The 19,744-nt window shown below is 44.8% G+C and overlaps 1 protein-coding gene across 2 annotated transcripts in view; it reads right to left on the bottom strand.

The window, feature by feature from the left end:
- The window catches only part of ZC3H7A (zinc finger CCCH-type containing 7A), a 236,266-nt gene that overhangs the window by 28,840 nt on the left and 187,682 nt on the right, over window positions 1-19,744 (bottom strand). The window contains exon 2 of one of the 2 annotated variants that reach the window (XM_067706613.1): window positions 5,754-5,828. The gene's annotated coding sequence lies outside the window, so the exon portion shown is untranslated. Of the gene's footprint in view, window positions 1-5,753; window positions 6,065-19,744 lie in introns of those variants that run through there. The other variant, XM_067706612.1, reaches the window with a different exon arrangement.

Genomic DNA, 19,744 nt, shown 5'->3' with positions numbered 1-19,744 from the left:
CACGTTTTCTTCTACTATTCTCACTGTTCCATTAAAAAATTTTTTTTTCATAAACTGGATATGTGTGTGTGTGTGTGTGTGTGTGTGTGTGTGTGTGTGTGTGTATTTCCCTCCCAGATAGCTACCAGTTGCCCAAACACCATTTACAAAAAGGTCTTCTATCCTACACTGATATGCATAAGGCGCATACAAAATTCTGGGTCAGTTTGTGACCTTTCCTCACCGTTTTTAACTAGAATGCCCCCTAATCCTATGCCCTCCTCCCAAGACTAACCTTTTGCCCAAACTTACCTTCTTAGCACTAAAACCACCTTCTGGCCAATTGCTCAAACCGGAAACCATTCTCTCACCACATCCAGTCAATCCACCGACAAAGGCTCCATCAGTGATACCGTCAAAATACACGCGGGACACCCCAAATCTGTCAGTTCTCAAACCTCCTCTGCCACCTCCGCCTGAGCCGCAGGTGGATGTCGAAATACTCTCCTCTCCCACCTCTGCTCTCAGCTCCCTATCCTCTCCACTGTCCCCTCCCCCATGCAGTTCCCACACAAAACTGAAAGGAATGCTCTTTAAAAGCACAAATTGGTTATTGCAGCCCTGCTTAAAATCCTCTGCTGGCGTCCCCTGGGCACCCAGAATCAAATCTAGACTCCTGCCTGTGACGCCGCCCTCACCCAGCCCGTCGCACTGGCCTTCTTCCTGTGGGTTCCTGGGATGAGTCAAGGGCTCTGTGCTTCTGGGACCTCGTGCCTGCTGTTCCCTCTGGCCACGACACTCTCCCCAGATCTGCACGGGCCTTTCACCCCAGAGTCTTGGCTTCAGTGTCAGCTTTAAAGGCCGTCCCTCCCCCCCAACTCTGTCGCCACACCCCACTCTCACCCCATCATTCCCTTCCAGGGGCCCCCTATCTTTCTTAGTCCTGATCACCTTACACTCTCTGGGTCCAAGTCAATGAAAACTTGAATGAAGAATGAATGAAGTGGCCAAGCGTAAAGACGACGCTCCGTATAAAGTACCTGGTACAGCTGTTCACTCAAGGCAAGCGTGACAAACCAAAGGACGGGGCCAAGAGGATGTGACCAGAGGCCAGCAGGGCCGGCTGAGGTGGACCCCACCTCCTTAGGGAGCAAAGCAGGGAGTAAATCAATAGGGTGGGAATCAACCAGAGACAGTGACAGAGAAAAACCTGAAACCGTAAGCAGCTCAAGGAGTGCGGCGAAGGGTTTCATTCATTGCCAACAGGGGAAAAGCAAGTCAGCCACACCTCCTTCTCCTTAAACAAAAAGGAAAAGAGATGGGGGTGGGAGCTTTGAACAGTAAAAATAAATAAATAAAATATGCCAGAAACTCAGACAGGAATTTCATTCAATTAACTAAACTCTTGCAAGCTGGAACATATATCACCTTTCTGGAACCAGCTGATTTTAAGTTCCTTACTCACTCTGAAGCTTTACAGGAGCAAAGGTCCCCTGGTTCTCCAGTATAATTCCTTACATATTTATTCCGTACTTGTTAGGTGGAACCCATTATAGTGAAGTCCAGTACAAAGCTATCACTAAACCATGAAATGCTAAACTGTGAAATTTTGGCCTTACATGGTAACTTCATAAACTAGCTCCCCTTATCAGAAAACACCAAGGAAACAAAATGTGACTACAATATCCGGTAGAGATGGAAATAATAGCTAACACTGAAGCCTCTTAGTGGACACCGGGTATTGTTCGAAGTTCTTTACACATATTAAATCATCTAATCCTCCTAAGAACCCTGCGAGGTAGGTACTTAAGAGGAAACGGAAGCACAGAGAAGTGGCGCACAGTCCAGGATCACACAGCCTGGAAGTGGCCGAGCCGGCCACGCTGGCTCCGAGCCTGAATTCCTATCCACAGAGCAATTCCGCACCGCGCATGCCAGGAGGTTGAGCACAGCTACGCTGGCCCTGGGCTGGGCTCTGAAAAACACATGCAGCTGCGACAGACAGGTGGGCACGTCAAAGCCACTCGAGAGGAACAGGACAAACACACGCCTCTGCACACGCAGGCACACACGATGACGTGTGCAAGGGACATGATTTAAAGCAACTCAGACAAGCAGAGGGTGTCCACGGTGTGGACACAGAGAGTTAGGATAGCACTCCGGGGCCAGAGCTTTGAATGGAAATATGCTCCGCCCACAACATCACGTGTGTAGATGCAAGGAATAAATATTAAACAGCCTTACTTCCGAGATATCTTCACACAGAACCAGAGAAGGTGACCCAGGGAATGCGGCACAGTGCCTGTATTTTTGCCTAAAAAGGTATTCCTAAGTTTCAAGTGAAAAATTATAATTTCCAGTCTGTATTCAATGCTACCCCCAGACTCAAGCCTGTCATGGTAATGGCATAAACAAACACGCACGCAAAGTAGTTAAAGTTCCTGTCACCCCAGCTTGCAGCAGTGTTCGTGCACTCTGGTAATACTTACAAAAGCGCATGGATACATTACATCCCTCAGTGACCGTAAACCCAGGGAGGGAAACATTATTACAGATGTTCTATCACTTTCTTGGAACACTCAAACTCCTACTGGATACTTTAGGAGACAGTTTTCCCCTTTCACTGAAAACAAAACTCCCATGATGAAGGCTGTGCTAAACGACATCAAGACGGAAATTTCATATTTTTGCCACACTCCCACCCCTGCCCCCGAGCTATCCATTTTGAACTTGCTGTCAGATATAGTAACATGTGCCAGGTGCCCATTATAGGGCCCAGCCCTCCTAAGGCCCAGGGAACATCTCACCTCATACAGGAACCCTGTATGGGAGGAATGAACAAGAAAGATGTGAAATCTTCCAAACAGCTTGCCCAGGGGCGCCCAGTGACACGTCCAGGACTGCAGAGGAGGTATTCTGAAGTGCCAGATTACTCTCCTGCTCCAGACTCAGGTATTCTAATAAAATACAAAGGTTCCACTTCCTTATTTGTGAAACAGAAAAATTTCTGCCTCTCTCTTACTGCATCCATTACCTGGTTCCCAAAGCTTTGAAAGATATGTGAAATTAATAGTAATCGATTAACTAAAAACACATCGTTAAACTCATAATAAAATTAAAAAGCAAATTTCTTGTTGGGGCAAAACCTGGTAAGGACAGGTGGCCTTGTTTCTTTATATCAAAGAAAATTTTCACCTCCACTTAATATGCTTCATGTGTGTATGAATTAAAACAAACGTATTGGGACTTCCCTGGCGGCAGAGTCGTTAAGAATCCACCTGCCAATGCAGGGGACATGGGTTCAAGCCCTGGTCCGGGAAGATCCCACATGCCGCGGAGCAACTAAGCTCGTGCGCCACAACTACTGAGCCTGCGCTCCAGAGCCCGCGAGCCACAACTACTGAGACCGCATGCCTAGAGCCCCGTGCTCCGCAACGAGAGAAGCCATCGCAAGGAGAAGCCCGCACCCTGCAAGGAAGAGTAGCCCCCGCTCCATGCAACTAGAGGAAGCCCGTGTGCAGCAACGAAGACCCAATACAGCCAAAAATAAATTAAAAAAATAAAATTTAAAATAAAAATAAAACAGATGTATTGTCACAAGCATAAACTTTTAAACTTCTGGATTAATGTTTTACTATTTCTTCCCCCTAAAAATACTATCTAAAGTTTTCCTCTTGATTTGTAAACACATCACACTTTGGAGAAAACAAATTTCACTTCCAACCCTAAGATTCCGGAGAAAAAGTATTTTCATTTAAAAACAAACCAAAAAAAACCACCTCAAGATATTATCTGGAAGTCGTCTCCACACATCATACTTTCTCTCGAAAGCCCTTCTAGAGTAACCAAGGCAACAGAATACAGACATATTGTTTCTACCTTGTCCTTTATTGGAATGCTCACAACTTTCCAAAAGTCACTCTCACCATTCCTAAAGTTGAGGATTTATAGGAATTGATTCTCTCCCACTTAACATTGATTTAACCCTCCCAAACTGGCAAGTTTTACAGTTAATCAAAATTAAGAATTAGGGGACAATATGGTTGACAACCACCATATTTATTGGCAAAAACTGACAGCATCTGAGGGCTGGGAAGGGAAAAGAGTGTAGGTCAGGGTATGACAAGCGCCCAAGAAAAAGCCACAGTAACTTGGAGGAAGGCATTTAGGTGGCAGAGGCCCTGAAAATTAACATGCTCTTTGCATCACACACTCAAATATTGAAAATATTCAGCTTTGATAGCTCATGATCTGATTCTGAGACGAATCTTACACAACTATTTCCAGACTACAATACACAGTATACAGACATTTTTTTCAACAAAGAAAGTTCTGTCCACTAATTTAAATTATTCTGCAAATTAGAACAAGATCCTCATTAAGCAATCAGCTCGACAGTTCAGTTGAGGGTGAGAAGGAAGAAGCAGGGGGTTCCTTGACAGGCTAAGAGAGAGGAGGCCACGTGCCATCAGAAAAGCAGTTAAAAATAAGCAGATGCCATAGGCTCCCAGCTACCCCTGCCCCCATTCCGATGCTCTGGCTGAACACTGTCCAATAGAAATATAATGCGAGTCATATATCTAATTTTAAATTTTCAAGTAGCCATGTTAAAAAAAAGAGTAAAATGAAACCAGTGACATTAATTTTAATAATATATTTGCATTAACCCAATATGTTGAAAACATTATCATATCAACCTGTACGATTTAAGTAGAAAAAAATTACGAATGAGGTATTTTACTTTTTTTTCCATACTAAGTGTTTAAAATCAGGTGTGTCTTTTTCACTGGGAGCGCATCTCCATTGGGTCTAGCCACATTCCAAGAGCTCAAGAGTCCCTTGCTATCAGTGGCCACCTTCCTGGGCAGCTCACATCGCCTTTAGGCAGACCCTTGGTTCTTAAATACCTAACTACACATGCGGGGACGGGGAAAGTACCCGACTCCAGAAAAATTCACCCAATCAGGGTGCAGACACAACCTCTCGGGACCAGCCGGAGCTTTCCAGCTGGACCACACCCCTGCAATGACCGTCCCCAACAGGAAATTCACCCTAAGGAGACCTGACAGGTCTTCATTCTTTAAGGGTGGGGAAAAGAAACCTAAAGCCCGGCCGTCTCCGTATCCACAATATAAGACAGGAAACCATTCGCCGCGCGTCCTAGACGTGCGCCCCGGGCAAAAAAAAAAAGGGGGGGTGGTGGTGGGGAGTAACCCGAAATAAACGAGCCAAGAGCCCCGCGAGCATCCTTCCCGCCCCCAAACCCAAGGTACTGAATTAGGGGTCCTATATCACCGAATCAGATACAAAAAATAGGAAAAAAAGAATCTTTTTTTTTTTTTTTTTTTTTTAGTTAACCAGAGAGGAGGTATTTTGCCAACGGAAACACATGCTGGGACGGAGGGAGCGGCAGCCCTCTGCACCCCACTTGGCGGAGACGCGCCCCCAGGGTGAGCCCCGCACCGCCCCCAGGGAGGGAGGGGACCGGGACCCGCCCGCCTCCGTCGACTCGCCCGCCGGGCCCGGGCGTCGGCGCGCGCTCGGACCGCCCCTCCGCCGGGGCCGCGCGCCCTTTGTGGCCGAGCCCTCCGCCCCTAGGGCCGCCGCTTCGCCGCGGGGGGCCAAGCGCGCCGCCCCTCCCCCGCCCGGCGTCCGTTACCGACCGCGCGCGAGCACGAGGCGGCGGCGGGCGCGCGCCGGGCGGGGGCGCTGGACGGGGAATCAGGGCGGCGCGCGGGCCAGGCGGGCGGCGGGGCCCAGTGGCGCCCACCTACCTGCGGAGACGGCCGCGCCGACGGGCAGGCAGTGGCGCGCGGTGAGCGGGCAACGGCGGCGGCGGCGGCCTGGGCCTCGCTTGCAGCTTCCCTTTGCGACCGGTGGTGGCGGTGGCTCCGCTGCCCCCGCGCGGCGCCCTCTGGCGGCCGGAGGCCGCGCCCGCCGCTCGGGAGAGGCCGCCATTGGCTACGCCCGCGAGCGTCGGCACCGGGGGCGGTGGCGGCGCCACGTCGGGCCGGGCGGCGGCGACCCTCGGCTCTGGCCTCCGGGGCCGCCCCTGAAGCGGGCGCGCGGTCCCCGCCGGGCTGGGGCCGCGGGGTGGAGCCAATAAAGGGCCAAGCGGTTCCGGGACGCACCCATCCTGAGAACTGATTGGGGCGGAGATGCAATTCAAATTAATGGGCGCCTTGGGTGTTTTTTCTGGGCAGCGGCCCCGGGGCAGAAGAGCAGGGAGTTAGAACAGCGTCTAACATGGAACTGACCTAGTTTCGGGTGTCGGGAGGCCTCCCCTGAGATACTGTTTATTTAGCAAATCCTTATCCGGTACTTCCTACTTTCCTAGTTGTAACTCTGTGGAGCCTCTGGGCAACCATTGTTGTCCCCTTTCCCGCAGATGAGGAAGGGGAGCACGGAGCTCCCCGGCAGCTCTGTGATGGACCCTAGAGGGCCTGGCCCCATGTCCTTCAGACCCGCCGCCCCCCAAATGCCACCTCATACACCTGTATTTTCAACAGCCAGCTGTGCTCGGGGCTCAACAGCGGGCAAGGCAGAGTCCCTGCCCCATAAGGGGATGGGGGGTGGCAGTGGGAACCCACAAGGATGCAAAAAAAAAAAACAGTTTCGGGCAGTGAAAACCAAGGAGACTAGATCAGGGTAATGAGACCATGATGGGAGGGCTCCACTTAAGGTGGGATGAGTGAGGGCGGGGTGGAGATCTGAGAAGATGACAGCCGTGCAGAGACGGGGAATGTGCTCCAGGAAGAGGGAAGGTCAAGTGCAAAGACCCTGAGGCTGGAGCTTGGTGCCTGGGGAACAGGAGGGGCCTCTTTGGTGGGTGTTTTTGAGGGGAGAAAGGTCTGAGTGACCGAGGGGCCACAATTTGGAATTTGGAGTTTCTTCTGTGTGGTGCTAATGAGTCTGAATTGGGAGTGACACAATGTGATCTACATTTCAGGAAGTTCTCTCTGACTACTGTGCAGAGACTGGGCGGTAGGAGGGACAAGAGGTGAAGCCGAGGCTGGGAGACTAGCTGGTGGCTCTGACAGTCGTCTGGCTGACGTAGGTTTACAAACCAGATGTACTAGCTCAGGCCGCTATAACAAAATACCACAGACCTGGAGGCTTAAACAAGAATTCATTTTCACACCGTTCTGGAGGCTGGAAGTCCAAGATCAGGGTGTTGTGTTGGCAGGGTTGGTTTCTGATAAGAACTCTTTCCTTGGCCTGCAGGTGGCCACCTTCTCACTGTGTCCTCACATGGCCTTTCCTCTGTGCACAAGCATTTCTCTTCCTATAAGGACACCTGTCATTTTGGATTGGGGCTGCACTCGTATGACTCCATGTAACCTTAGTTACCTCCACAAAGGCCCCATCTCCAGATACAGTCACTTTAGTGCTTCGGGTTTCAACATATGAATTTGGAGAGGACACAGTTCAGTCCATAAGACCAGGTAAGCACTGTGACAGAAACATTCAAGGAGAGCTGATAGGAAGTGGCTTTAGGGGAGGCCCTCTGAGGAAGGAGTTCTGCTCACCACTCAGGTCTCAGCTCAGACATCTTCTCTTGGAGAGGCCTTCCCGGACAGCCACCTAAAATTGCCCGTTAACTCAGCACCCTGTTTGGTCATCACTCTCTGGAATGACCTTGTTTAATCATTTGGGTGCTTATTTGTGGTCTTCCTCCACCCCTCCTAGGACAGCAGAGACCCTTCCTGCTTTGTTCTCTATTCCCAGCCCCTAGAATAGTGCCTAGAACTCTATAAACATTTCTCAAATGGATGTCCCTGTGAAACTTGGAGCTAAGATCTGCAGGATGAACAAGAGATAATGAGCTGCAGGGGTGCGTGGAGAGAGAGGAAACATTTTAAGTCAGAAGATGCTGAAATGCCAGATTGGCTGGATCACAGAGAGCTGGGTAGGGTCCCAGGGAGGTGAGACAGGAGATGAGCAAGGGCCAGGCCCTGAAGGCTACTGTAAAGCTACATGAAGCTGGACATCATTCTGCCAGTACAAGGAAAAACTCTATGGGATGTATAAGTTTCCTATGGCTGCTGTTACAAATCACCACATACTTAGTGGCTTAAGACAACACATATTTATTATCTTACCTTTCTGGAGGTCTGACGTCTGAAATGGTTCTCACTGGGCTAAAGTCAAGGTACGGGCAGGGCTGGTTCCTTCTGGAAGCTCTAGGAAAGACTCTATTCTCTTGTCTTTCCCAGCTTCTAGGGGCTGCCTGCCTTCCTTGGCTCATGGTCCTTCCATCATCTTCAAAGCCAGAAACGATTGGTCAAGCCTGTCTCAGGCTGCATCTCTCCGATTCAGCTTCTGATGTCACATCTCCTCTGACGCTCCCTCTTTCTTCTTTCCCTTATAAGTACCCTTGTGATTATACTGAGCCCATCCAAATAATCCAGGATGATCTCCATATGTATATATGGAAGAGTTCTTATGAACAGAACATATGTATTCTAAAGAAGAGAAGGCAAACAAGGCCTGTTCTTTTTAGATAGGTTTTGTTTTTGCTAAGGTACGTTGAATTAGTTTGTGATCCCATTCTTCCTACTCACCTTGGATTCTCTACTCCTCTGTAGGTTGTTCTGTCAATTCTTAACTGTTTAAGGAGTCAACATATAAGTCTATCTTTTGTTGCCTTGGTTTTCCTTTCAGCTGGGCACCAAATTAGGAATCTTAGTTTAAGAACCTCATCTCCTAGCACTCATCTGGAAATATGGGAGTGAGTTCTTGGGCCGTGGACATCTCTGGACAGCAGCTCTTGTTACTATCCAGGCAGTAACAGCAGTGGTAGTTCTGTGTCATGTATAAAGTTCCCCAAGATTCTCAGCTGAAGCTGGCATGCACACTTGACAAAAGTGGTTTTTGTTTTATACATTCACATCCTAAGTCCCCGCCAAAGGAAAAACGAAGTGTTTATATCATTATAAACACCATTCTCTCTCATCCAAGCTCCTCCAAATAAACATAAAGTGAATGTTCTAGAATGAATGTTTGTGTCCCCTCTCCCAAATCCATATATTAGAAATCCTAACCCCCAATGTGATGATATTAGGAGATGGGCCTTTGGGAGGTGATTAAGTCTTGAGGGTGGAGCCCTTATAAATGAGATTAGTGCCCTTATAAAAGAGGCACAAAGGAGATGATTTCTCTCCCCATCATGTGAGGACACAAAGAGAAGACAGCCTCCTGCAAGCCAGGAAGAGGGTCTCACCAGACATCAGATCAGCTGGCACCTTGATCTTAGACTTCCCAGCTGTCATATCTGTGAGAAATAAATGTCTCTTGTTTAAGCCACCCGGTCTATGGTATTTTGTGAGAGCAGCAGTTACGAACTAAGACAGTGAACATCTAAGATACAAGCATCTGGTCAGTATGGGGTAGCACAGTGGTGGAAGGAGAGGGACTTTGGAGTTTGGGAAACAAGGGCTAAATCCCAACTTGCTCCTTACCCATCTGGACGGCCCTGGGCCAGTTTCTTACATCTGTCTTGAGCTCATCATCTTTTTTTTCTTTTCTTTCTTTTTTTTTTTGGCTGTGTTAGGTCTTTGTTGCTGCGCGTGGGCTTTCTCTACTTGCGGCGAGCGGGGGCTACTCTTCCTTGTGGTGCACGGGCTTCTCTCGTTGTGGAGCACGGACTCTAGGGCGTGTGGGCTTCAGCAGTTGTGGCACACAGGCTTAGTTGCTCCGCAGCATGTGGGATCTTCCCAGACCAGGGATTGAGCCCGTGTCCCATCCCCTGCATTGGCAGGCGTATTCTTAACCACTGCTCCACCAGGGAAGTCCCCACATCATCTGGGCAGGGTGCACTTGCACCCCACCCCACGCCCAGACACTGTGAGGCATGCTCCCCAGTACCCCTGGGAGCTACTGCATTTGGAGAAACTATTCTTGAGGGGCGTGACGGAAGGGTGAGAGATCTCTTAGGTATCCTGCGGTGGCAAAATGCTTGAGAGTCACTGGCTTAAAAATGGAACCTCAGAGATATACCCGCAACTTGAGGCCACTATCATGGTATTATCTACGGAAATGGATTGACCACAGGGCCAGCCTCAAATAAGAATGAAAATAAAAACGATCCATTTTCAAATATTACACACCTGTACCAGAAAAGGAAAACCTTCAATTTTATAGCAACTCAGAACACGAAAGGCATGTGTTAAAATATCTGCCAAATGACCCCATGATACTGTGACAAGCCACATGTACTGAATTTTGTCAGCACTCATATGGAAATCTGTTCTGGAACCTACATGTGCAGCATAAAAAAATGTTTATATTATTACATTCCTTCTTGAATAAGCAAGTAAATTGATTAATCACTGCGAATCACCTGGGCTACATTTCTTCCACATTCTGCTTTGATGAAATGCTGAAGTATAAGAAAGATACAAAAATTATTGACTGGATTCTTTTATTTGGCTTTTTAGGGTGTATATGGATTAGGCGTTTGCTTCCTCTCCACTTTCTCTTGGTATTTACCTTGCGTTATTCAGCCTTGAAGATGGCTTGCTAAAACCCCTGCCCATGGGCTGGTTGCATGGACATCAACTTACATGTGTAACTAACTGCAAGCAGGCTCCTAAACATTGTATAAGGCAGGAGAGCCCTAATTATCCAAGGGGAAAACAAAAAGGAGCATATACATAAATAATCGGGGGAATAATGAGATAGACTTTATGTTTTACTTGTCAGCACTTTTTCCAGGAATTCTTTGGAGCTCCCCTCCCCCCCATACTAAGTTTAGTGCCAGAATGTATAGCACAGTTCCTTGCTTTTATTTGAGGAGACATATTTGACATTCAGAAAAAGAGTTGATCCAACTCCTAGTCGCTTCTGGGGATAGAGGAGCATGAGAAATCAGGAGTGCTGCCTTCCCAGTAGGAATTCTTTCCAATTTTTTCCCCAACTTCTTTCTGCCCCAAGTTGGGAATACAGGAGTCCCTTTTCCATGCATTCTATCTTCCACTCCATACCTGTTCCCAGCTGGCTTTTCCTCCCCCATCCTCTGATTAATCTTGCCCATAATTTCTACTGCCTCCAACCTCTGGGACTCAAGCCACCTGGAGCTGGTCCTTTTGGAATGGTGGATGGGATCCAGGGAGCTCCGTTCATCTGTTCAACAAATATAAGTGCCAGCTACATTCAGGGCACTTTGCTGAATTCCAAAACCTACAAGTCACGGTTCCTACACTCAAGATACTTAAAATTAAACTTGCTGTTTGATCCCCCAAGAGGTGGGCTTGGGAAATAGAAAATTAGAACAGGAAAGCACAGGGACCCCTATGATGAACCAGAAACACAGGTTAAGGGAACCTGATCTGTAGGATGTAGGGTCCAAGATCTTTGTCCTTTAACATGTGAGATTCTCAGGACATGTGTAAATGAGGAGAATTAACATGAAATCAGAAGAAAACTTACCACCGACACTGCAGTTTAAAAGGTACTTCCTGCCTCTATTAAAGGAAACTGCTGTCAGGCTCCTTTAATCCAACTAATCTACAATAGAGTGTTTTGTTTTTTTAAACATGTTGAAGGATCAAATTTTACTCAGTCTTTTATAGCCTTTGGCAGGGTGCCAAGACTTATTAGGAAATTGCAGAAAACATAAATATAAAAAATGTACAAGTTCTCCCTTGTATAACCACACGAATGTTTCCAAAAACATGTCCAAAGCCATTTTTCCCTTCTGTGAAGTTGTTATAAAATGTACTTAGCACAGACCTACATCTGCTGCTCTAGACTGATTTATAGCAAAATTTAAATGAATGTATTTTAAAGACATTTGCAAAAAGGAATAAATGTGAATAAATTCTAAATCTGAATCATGGTCATCTGGTTGTGCTGTAAATTTTAAATATCAAAACAAAACAAGGGCTTCCCTGGTGGCGCAGTGGTTGAGAGTCCGCCTGCCGATGCAGGGGACACGGGTTCGTGTCCCGGTCTGGGAAGATCCCACATGCCGCGGAGCAGCTGGGCCCGTGAGCCATGGTCGCTGAGCCTGCGCGTCCGGAGCCTGTGCTCCGCAACGGGAGAGGCCACAACAGTGAGAGGCCCGCGTACCACAAAAAAAAAAAAACCTGAGCCAGCTCTTCTCCCTAACATTCAGCATCCATCCTTCAGGCATGATATTTAAGGTGTGTGTCTTCATTAGGAGAGATGTTTCTAGGAGCATGCGTGTGTGTGTATGTCGCAACCAAAAAAATTCATATAGGGACTTTCCTGGCGGTCCAGTGGCTAAGGCTCCACGCTCCCAATGCAGGGGGCACGAGTGTGATCCCTGGTCGGGAAACTAAGATCCCGCATGCTGCACCATGTGGCCTAATTAATTAATTATATTCCTATGGAAATACAAAAAAAACTTTCATGTATTTCACACAAATTTATTATAGGATGGACTTAAATCTCTTGTTTCTTTTCTAGAATAAACATATCTAATGAGGTTGGTTTTTTTTTTTTGGCTGCATTGGGTCTTCGTTGCTGCACACAGGCTTCTTATTGTGGTGGCTTCTCTTGTTGTGGAGCATGGGCTCTAGGTGCACAGGCTTCAGTAGTTGTGGCACACAGGCTTAGCTGCTCCACAGCACATGGGATATTCCCGGACCAGGGCTTGAACCCGTGCTCCCTAAATTGGCAGGCGGATTCTTAACCACTGCGCCACCAGGGAAGTGCAACATATCTAACTAGGTTTTAAATATTATTGGGTTCAACGTAACTTTGTAAGAGCTTTCTTTGATTCTCAATTCAAATGTTAATTTTCTTCACCTCATCTACAGTATGCACAGTCTGTCTTGCTTTTCTTCAGCTTTGATCAGGGGAATTGGTTTCAAGTCTGCTAGTTTATCTCTAGTGAACATTAGAGTAGTGTGGCACCTTTCTTTTTGGGAGGACATCAAATTCTAGCAAAGAAGTCCCTCTAATCAAGGGGACCCAAAATCTTAGTGATTCAGTTACCTTTTGGGGGGCGAGTTCCTTCTCCAGCAAAATATTTTACTGGTATTTTCTTTCTTTCTTTCTTTCTTTTTTTTTTTCTGGCCGAGCCATGCGGCTTGCGGGATGTTAGTTCCCAGACCAGGGATTGAACCCGGGCCCCCGGCAGTGGAAGCTTGGAGTTCTAACCACTGGACCGCCGGGAAATTCCTTACTGGTGTTTTCTTTAAAGAAGTTCATGAATGGGTATGTCAAGAATTTTTTAGTAGCAATGATCTTTAACTAGTGAATCCTGCTTACCCTAGATTAAGGCAGAAAACAAATTTATAAGCACATGTAACTTAATCATCCAGGTAAAGCCAGCTTCGATGTCAAGAAAACCCAGTCTTTCTCCATCTGTCAACTCTGCTTTTCATTCTCAGGCAGGTCCTCCGCTTGTGGGGGCATTGCAGGCTTATGGGGCATATTCTCAGCAACCGCCACAAGTCCCGCAAATATCCAAGGCCTGACTCTCATTGGCCAGAACTGGGTCATACGACCATCTGGAATCAATCACTGAGACCAGGGGGATGTTATACAATTGTGTTGTTATACACTTACATTGTATACAATTGTGTTAGACAGTGATGACTTGGGCTTCAACCATATACTCACCCCTGGAACTGGGGATGGTGTCAACCCCACCAAGAAACGGAGAAGGATAGTTCCTCCAAGGAAGAGTGCTGGTACCTAAAGAAGGTTATGAGTGGATAGTACCTATGTCCAAAACAAGGACTCTATTTTTAGTAAGATAATAAACTGATATAGGTCTTCTTCTGTTCCAATTCTCTACTCTCCTAGGCAATCTCATTCACAGCTCTGGCTTCCACTGTCATTTATGTGCTGATGGCTTTTCCAACTACATCTCTAGCCCAGATCAGTCCTCTGAACCCATACCCAAAATATAGTCCAACTGCCTACTTAGTATCTCTTCTTGGATATCTCAGAAGCATTTCCAACACAGCATCTCCGAAGCTGAACTCATGGCCTCCTCCACCCCATGTGACACTTTCTCAGGGACACCTTCCCTAACTTTCCCAGATAGATCAAATCTGCCCAGCAGAGGCATTCAGCGTATCATGTACCTCCCTCCGCTTGTAACTGGATACAAGTGCAAGGTTACATTTGTTTGTATATTATTTGATTCATGTTTGTCTCCTTCACTAGACTGTAAGCCCCATAAGGGTAGGGACTGTATCTTTTTTCCTCAACATCCTATCCCATAGAGACCGGAACACAGATATTCAGTAAATATTTAATTGACTACATTAGTATTTATTGATGTATAGCTATTTACTGAGAAACATGTCCCACTGCTATATAAATACTCTCTAAAAAAGACAGTTTGCTAGTAAGAAATTAATCCAAAGTACAGCAGATCAGATGGGTGGTGGTAGATAGAAAGACATTGGTTATGAATACATGCTCCTAGACACCCACTGCTCTGAAACACAGAGATCCTAAGGGGAATTTAAAAGGCCACTTTGAGGGACTTTCCTGGTGGTCTGGTGGTTAAGACGCTGCAGTTCCACTGCAGGAGGTGCAGGTTCGATCCCTGGTCAGGGAAATAAGATCCCTCATGCCACGCGGCCAAAAAAGAATACAAATTAAAGTAAAAGGCCACCTTGAAAGATTTCCATGAGCATGAAGGCTCTTGGAAGGCATGCAAGTCAAAAAGGATACATGCAACATTATATATATATATTTTTAAATTGCATATGCATACACTTATATATTCTAATATTTTCTATTTCTGTTCAATATTGAAGTATATCTATTTATTCAGTTCTACATTTGGGTTCCTTTATTTTTTTTATTTTTTTTTGCGGTACGCGGGCCTCTCACTGTTGTGGTCTCTCCCGTTGCGGAACACGGGCTCCGGACGCGCAAGCTCAGCGGCCATGGCTCACGGGCCCAGCTGCTCCGCAGCATGTGGGATCTTCCCCGATCGGGGCACGAACCCGTGTCGCCTGTATCGGCAGGCGGACTCTCAACCACGGCGCCACCAGGGAAGCCCTACATTTGGGTTCCTTTAAAGTGTATATGGCATTAATATTTTTCTCTAAGGTTTTATATAGAGTTTTGTTACAATTAAAAGGCTATAACTTTTCATTAAGTTTTCTAAGCTATTAAAAAAATTTTATTGAATGATTCTTTAAATTCTATAATGTTTTATAATTTTCAAAAGTTTCACACACGATTTCATATAATCCCATAATAACCCTTTATCTCCCCACTCCTATATTGCCCCTCCCCACTTCCCTCTCCCCACTCGTTTTTGTTTTTTTTTTTTTTCGGTATGTGGGCCTCTCACTGTAGTGGCCTCTCTCTCGTTGCAGAGCACAGGCTCCGGACGCGCAGGCTCAGCGACCATGGCTCACGGGCCCAGCTGCTCCGCGGCATGTGGGATCTTCCCAGACCGGGACACGAACCCGTGTCCCCTGCATCGGCAGGCGGACTCTCAACCACTGCGCCGCCAGGGAAGCCCTCCCCACTTGTTTGTTCTCTGTTTCTGTGAGTCTGCTTCTTTTTTGTTTTATTCACTAGTTAGTTGTATTTTTTAGATTCCACATATAAGTGATATCATAAAGTATTTGTCTTTCTCTGTCTGAATTATTTCACTTAGTATAATATCCTCCAAGTTCATCCATGTGGCTGCAAATGGCAAAATTACATTCTTTTGTACAGCTAAGTAGTATTCCATTGTATATGTATATACCACATCTTCTTTATCCATTCATCTGTTGATGGCCACTTATGTTGCTTCCATACCTTGATAATTGTAAATAACGCTACTATGAGTTAGGGTGTATATATCTTTTTGAATTAGTATTTTGTAACATTTTATATTTAGTTATGAAAATCAAGCAATTATTAAATAACATTCTATCCATCGTGACTGAGATGTCCCTGTGATAGAAGTCATCCTCCCAGGAGGAAATAAAGCACAGACTGATAAGATCAGAGAAAAGGTCAGGCAACAAAATGCAAAGACAAGGAAGGAAAAGTCAACAATAAGAAGTGATCAGCCAGGGAGCAAACTGGGAGCAAACTGTCCTCAAAGAAGCCAATTCTGTGACAAAGTTCAACATGTTTAATAAACAAAAATAGCCATTCTGGTGGAAATTTTTGTGTTATGTGCTTTTTACCAAAAAAAATTTTTTTTAAAGTAGAAGCTCTGGAAATTATTTACTTCATAAAAGCAATTAAGTAAATTCCTAAAAGGCTGTGAAGTAAAATAGCTTTTAAAAAGTGAGGAACTGTTAATTGTATAGATAAAAGCCATTCATATACTAAAAATCCATTTTGGAAGGCAAAAGACCCCAGAGGAATACTAGAATATTATAGGTCAAATGCAAAAGTTAAGAGAAAGGATATGGGAAAAGTGAACAGCATTCACGAACTGCAGGAGGAAAATAAGGTGGATCTAAACAACCACAATATCAAGAGATTAAAAAGTAAAAGTGAAAAAAAGTGAAAAAATAAAAAATAAAAAGTAAAAGTGCTAGGGGAAAAAAAGTAAAATGTTTCCCCATTAAACCCTGAAAGCTTTACTTCAGAATATCCTGAGAACATCCTGGTAACATTTGAAACTACCTGCTTTTAGACATTTCAGCAACTCCAATCTAAAGAGAGAAGGTGACACCAGGTATCTTCTTGGAATTCAGTAATTATTAAATGATCATAGAGAGGACTTCCCTGGCGGTCCAGTGGTTAAGACTTCGCCTTCCAGTGCAGGGGGTGCGGATTTGATCCCTGGTTGGGGAACTAAGATCCCACACGCCTCACAGCCAAAAAGCCAAAACATAAAACAGAAACAATAGTGTAACAAATTCAATAAAGACTTTAAAAATGGTCCACATCAAAAAAAATCTTTAAATGACCATAGAATATATCATTTTATTTAAAAAATCAACAGGTTAGTTTAAACCATTATTGATGTTTCGGTCTAAGTTTCTAAAACGAGCTATCACTAAACTTTTTTTTGCAAGATCAGACCAAAGTTTGACGTATAATAAACATGGAATATAATTTACATATTTTATGTGTATACACATATAGTGCAAACATATTTTGTGGGTATAATTAAGCATTTTGCATGAACCATCAACTTGTAATATTTAATCGAATCCAGGTTAACATTATAATTCCGATTTAGTGAGCTCCAAATTAGGACTTTTTTTTTTTTTTTGGCTGAGTTGGGTCTCCGTTGCTGCTCATGGGCTTTCTCTAGTTGCGGCGAGCAGGGGCTACTCTTCGTTGTGGTGCACAGGCTTCTCATGGCGGTAGCTTCTCTTGTTGCAGAGCATGGGCTCTAGGCACACAGGCTTCAGTAGTTGTGACACACGAGCTCAGTAGTTGTGGCTCATGGGCTCTAGGGCGCAGGCTCAGTAGTTGTGGCGCACGGGCTTAGTTGCTCCGCGGCATGTGGAGTCTTCCTGGACCAGGGCTCAAACTCGTGTCTCCTGCATTGGCAGGCAGACTCTTAGCCACTGCGCCACCAGGGAAGTCCCAGGACGGTTTTATTGTATTGGCAGCAGCTGATATTTTCCAGGCCTCCATTTATTTTCTTTGGTCCCTTCTAGATTTTTACTACCCAAAGTGTAGTCGGTGGACCAGCAACATTGACACTTTGAGCTTGTTAGGAATCTAATTCAGTACACCTGCGGTAGGGCCTGAGTTTTTTTTTTTTTTGGACATCTTACAAATTCTTAGGCCATGCCAGCACTACTGGTCCATGGACCGCACTTTTGAGAAGTGAAATTCCTCTAGAGACTGCCCCATTTGCTTTCTTTAAACTCTATTCCTTTTCTTAGGGGTTTCTGTGTTTTCACCTTAAAAAAGAGTGGGATATTGGGATTTCCCAGTGCTCCCAGTCAGAAAAAACTATGTTTGAATATGGCAGTTTTATATTCTTTATTCTTTAAGTGGCCAGTTGGATGAAGGTGGTCAAAAGGTACAAACGTCAAGTCATAGGATAATAAATACCAGAGACTTAATGTACAACATGATAAATATAATTAACACTGCTGTATGTTATATTGGAAAGAAAGTAAATCCTAAGATTTCTCACCACTGAGGAAAAAATTTTTTATATGTCTTTAATTTGTATGTATATGAGGTGATGGATTCTCACTAAACTTATTATGATAACTGTTTAATGAGGTATGTAAGCCAAATCATTACACTGGACACATTAAAGTTATACAGTACTGTATGCCAATTACATCTCAATAAAAGGAAAAACAAAAAACAAAAAAAAGAAATTGTAAACTCCCCCCCACACACACAAAATAAAAGCAAGTCCTTTTCTTCCTGAATAACATCTTGTATAGAGAGAGGGGGAAAAAATTTCAGAGGGCTATGGCAGACCACTAGTGACACCCTGTGGCCAATTCTTATAATTACAGTAGCATTTCGGGAGTTTCTTTCCAATGTAAAATTAGACAACCTGACCTTGGGTTTTTAAATGTCAATAGTCTGTGTTTTAATATTACTTAATTTTTTAACTTATTACTTTGAAATAATTATAGATTCAAAGGAGGTTGCTAAGAAATGTATAGGGAAGTCCCGTGTGCTCTTCCCCAGCCTCTCCCAGGGTTAGTGTATTATACTATTAAAACCGAGACAGACATTGACCGGATTTCACCAGTTATACATGGACTCATTTGTGACAATAGCAATTGACATGTCAAAGAAACCACAACAGGCCTATAAGATTATTTTATTTTGGTGCTTAAATAATATTAAATGCAATGACCAACTGGAAATCCTACTTTAGCATTGTAACAACGTAAAAAGAATCTTGTATTCTAAAACACACAATTTTATTGAGTCAAATATTGCAAAAAATGTGATATAGTGACATAAGCACTGGACTGAGAACCAGAAAGCTCAGGTTTGACTTTTTGACTGAAGAGAGTGTGTAATCTCCCTGCATCTCCTATCTCAATAAAAAGCTTTTATTTGTTGGTTTCAGGACTTGTTTCTGTGAGGTTTCTTGAGAAAGAGTACATGTCAAGCCAATGTTTCTGACCTTGCATGTCTGAAAACATCTCTCTTCTAACCTCACATTTGATTGATAATTTTGCTGGGTATAGCTTTTTGAGGTAGGAATTTATTTTCTGTTGGAAATTGGAAGGCATCCTGCATTGTTTTTGTTCTTTCCTAGTTCCATTTTTTCTTCTTGTTTGGGTGGCTCATTCATAGTAGGGCTTTCTTCAGATGTCTGTAATTCTTTGCTTCCTGTATTAAGAATAAAGCATCGAAGAGCCAATCAGGAGCTCTACGAACAGTCTTGTCAACTGGTGAACTTTACAGAAGAAGCATAAAGAGGCCAACCAACTTTTCACTGAGTGAGCCTAGGTCTCTTCTTTTTAAGGTGGTAAGTCTCCTGAGAAAGGAATCTCCCAATCTCCCATGAGAAGTTGGGGGCTGGCAAGAAGGATGGACAAGAAGCCTGATGCCCAGTTGTCATGGGTGACCTTGATTTTAGATCAATACGAGTCAGTTAAAGCATAATGTTTAGCTGCCTCAGTACAGACACCTAAGAAATAAATTCTTATATTGACCAAGTTTCACATATTTTAGGAAGCAAGTGGAGGGGGAGAGATAAGGAGAGTTGGAGGGTATTTGAAAGGGAGCGATGATGGTGGGATATGGGGTCTCAGTTAGATGAGGGGGGACATGAAGACACTAGAAGATTCATGGAAAGTGAGAAAATTGGGAGTTTTTGAGTTGGAGGTCTCATGAGAAAAGAATTTCAACAGTGGGAACAATAGTACAA

Source organism: Pseudorca crassidens, chromosome 15, assembly GCF_039906515.1.
Source record: "Pseudorca crassidens isolate mPseCra1 chromosome 15, mPseCra1.hap1, whole genome shotgun sequence".
Classification (NCBI taxonomy): domain Eukaryota; kingdom Metazoa; phylum Chordata; class Mammalia; order Artiodactyla; family Delphinidae; genus Pseudorca; species Pseudorca crassidens.
Note: the sequence above shows the minus strand (reverse complement) of the source record. Positions and strands in the feature narration are given on the sequence as shown.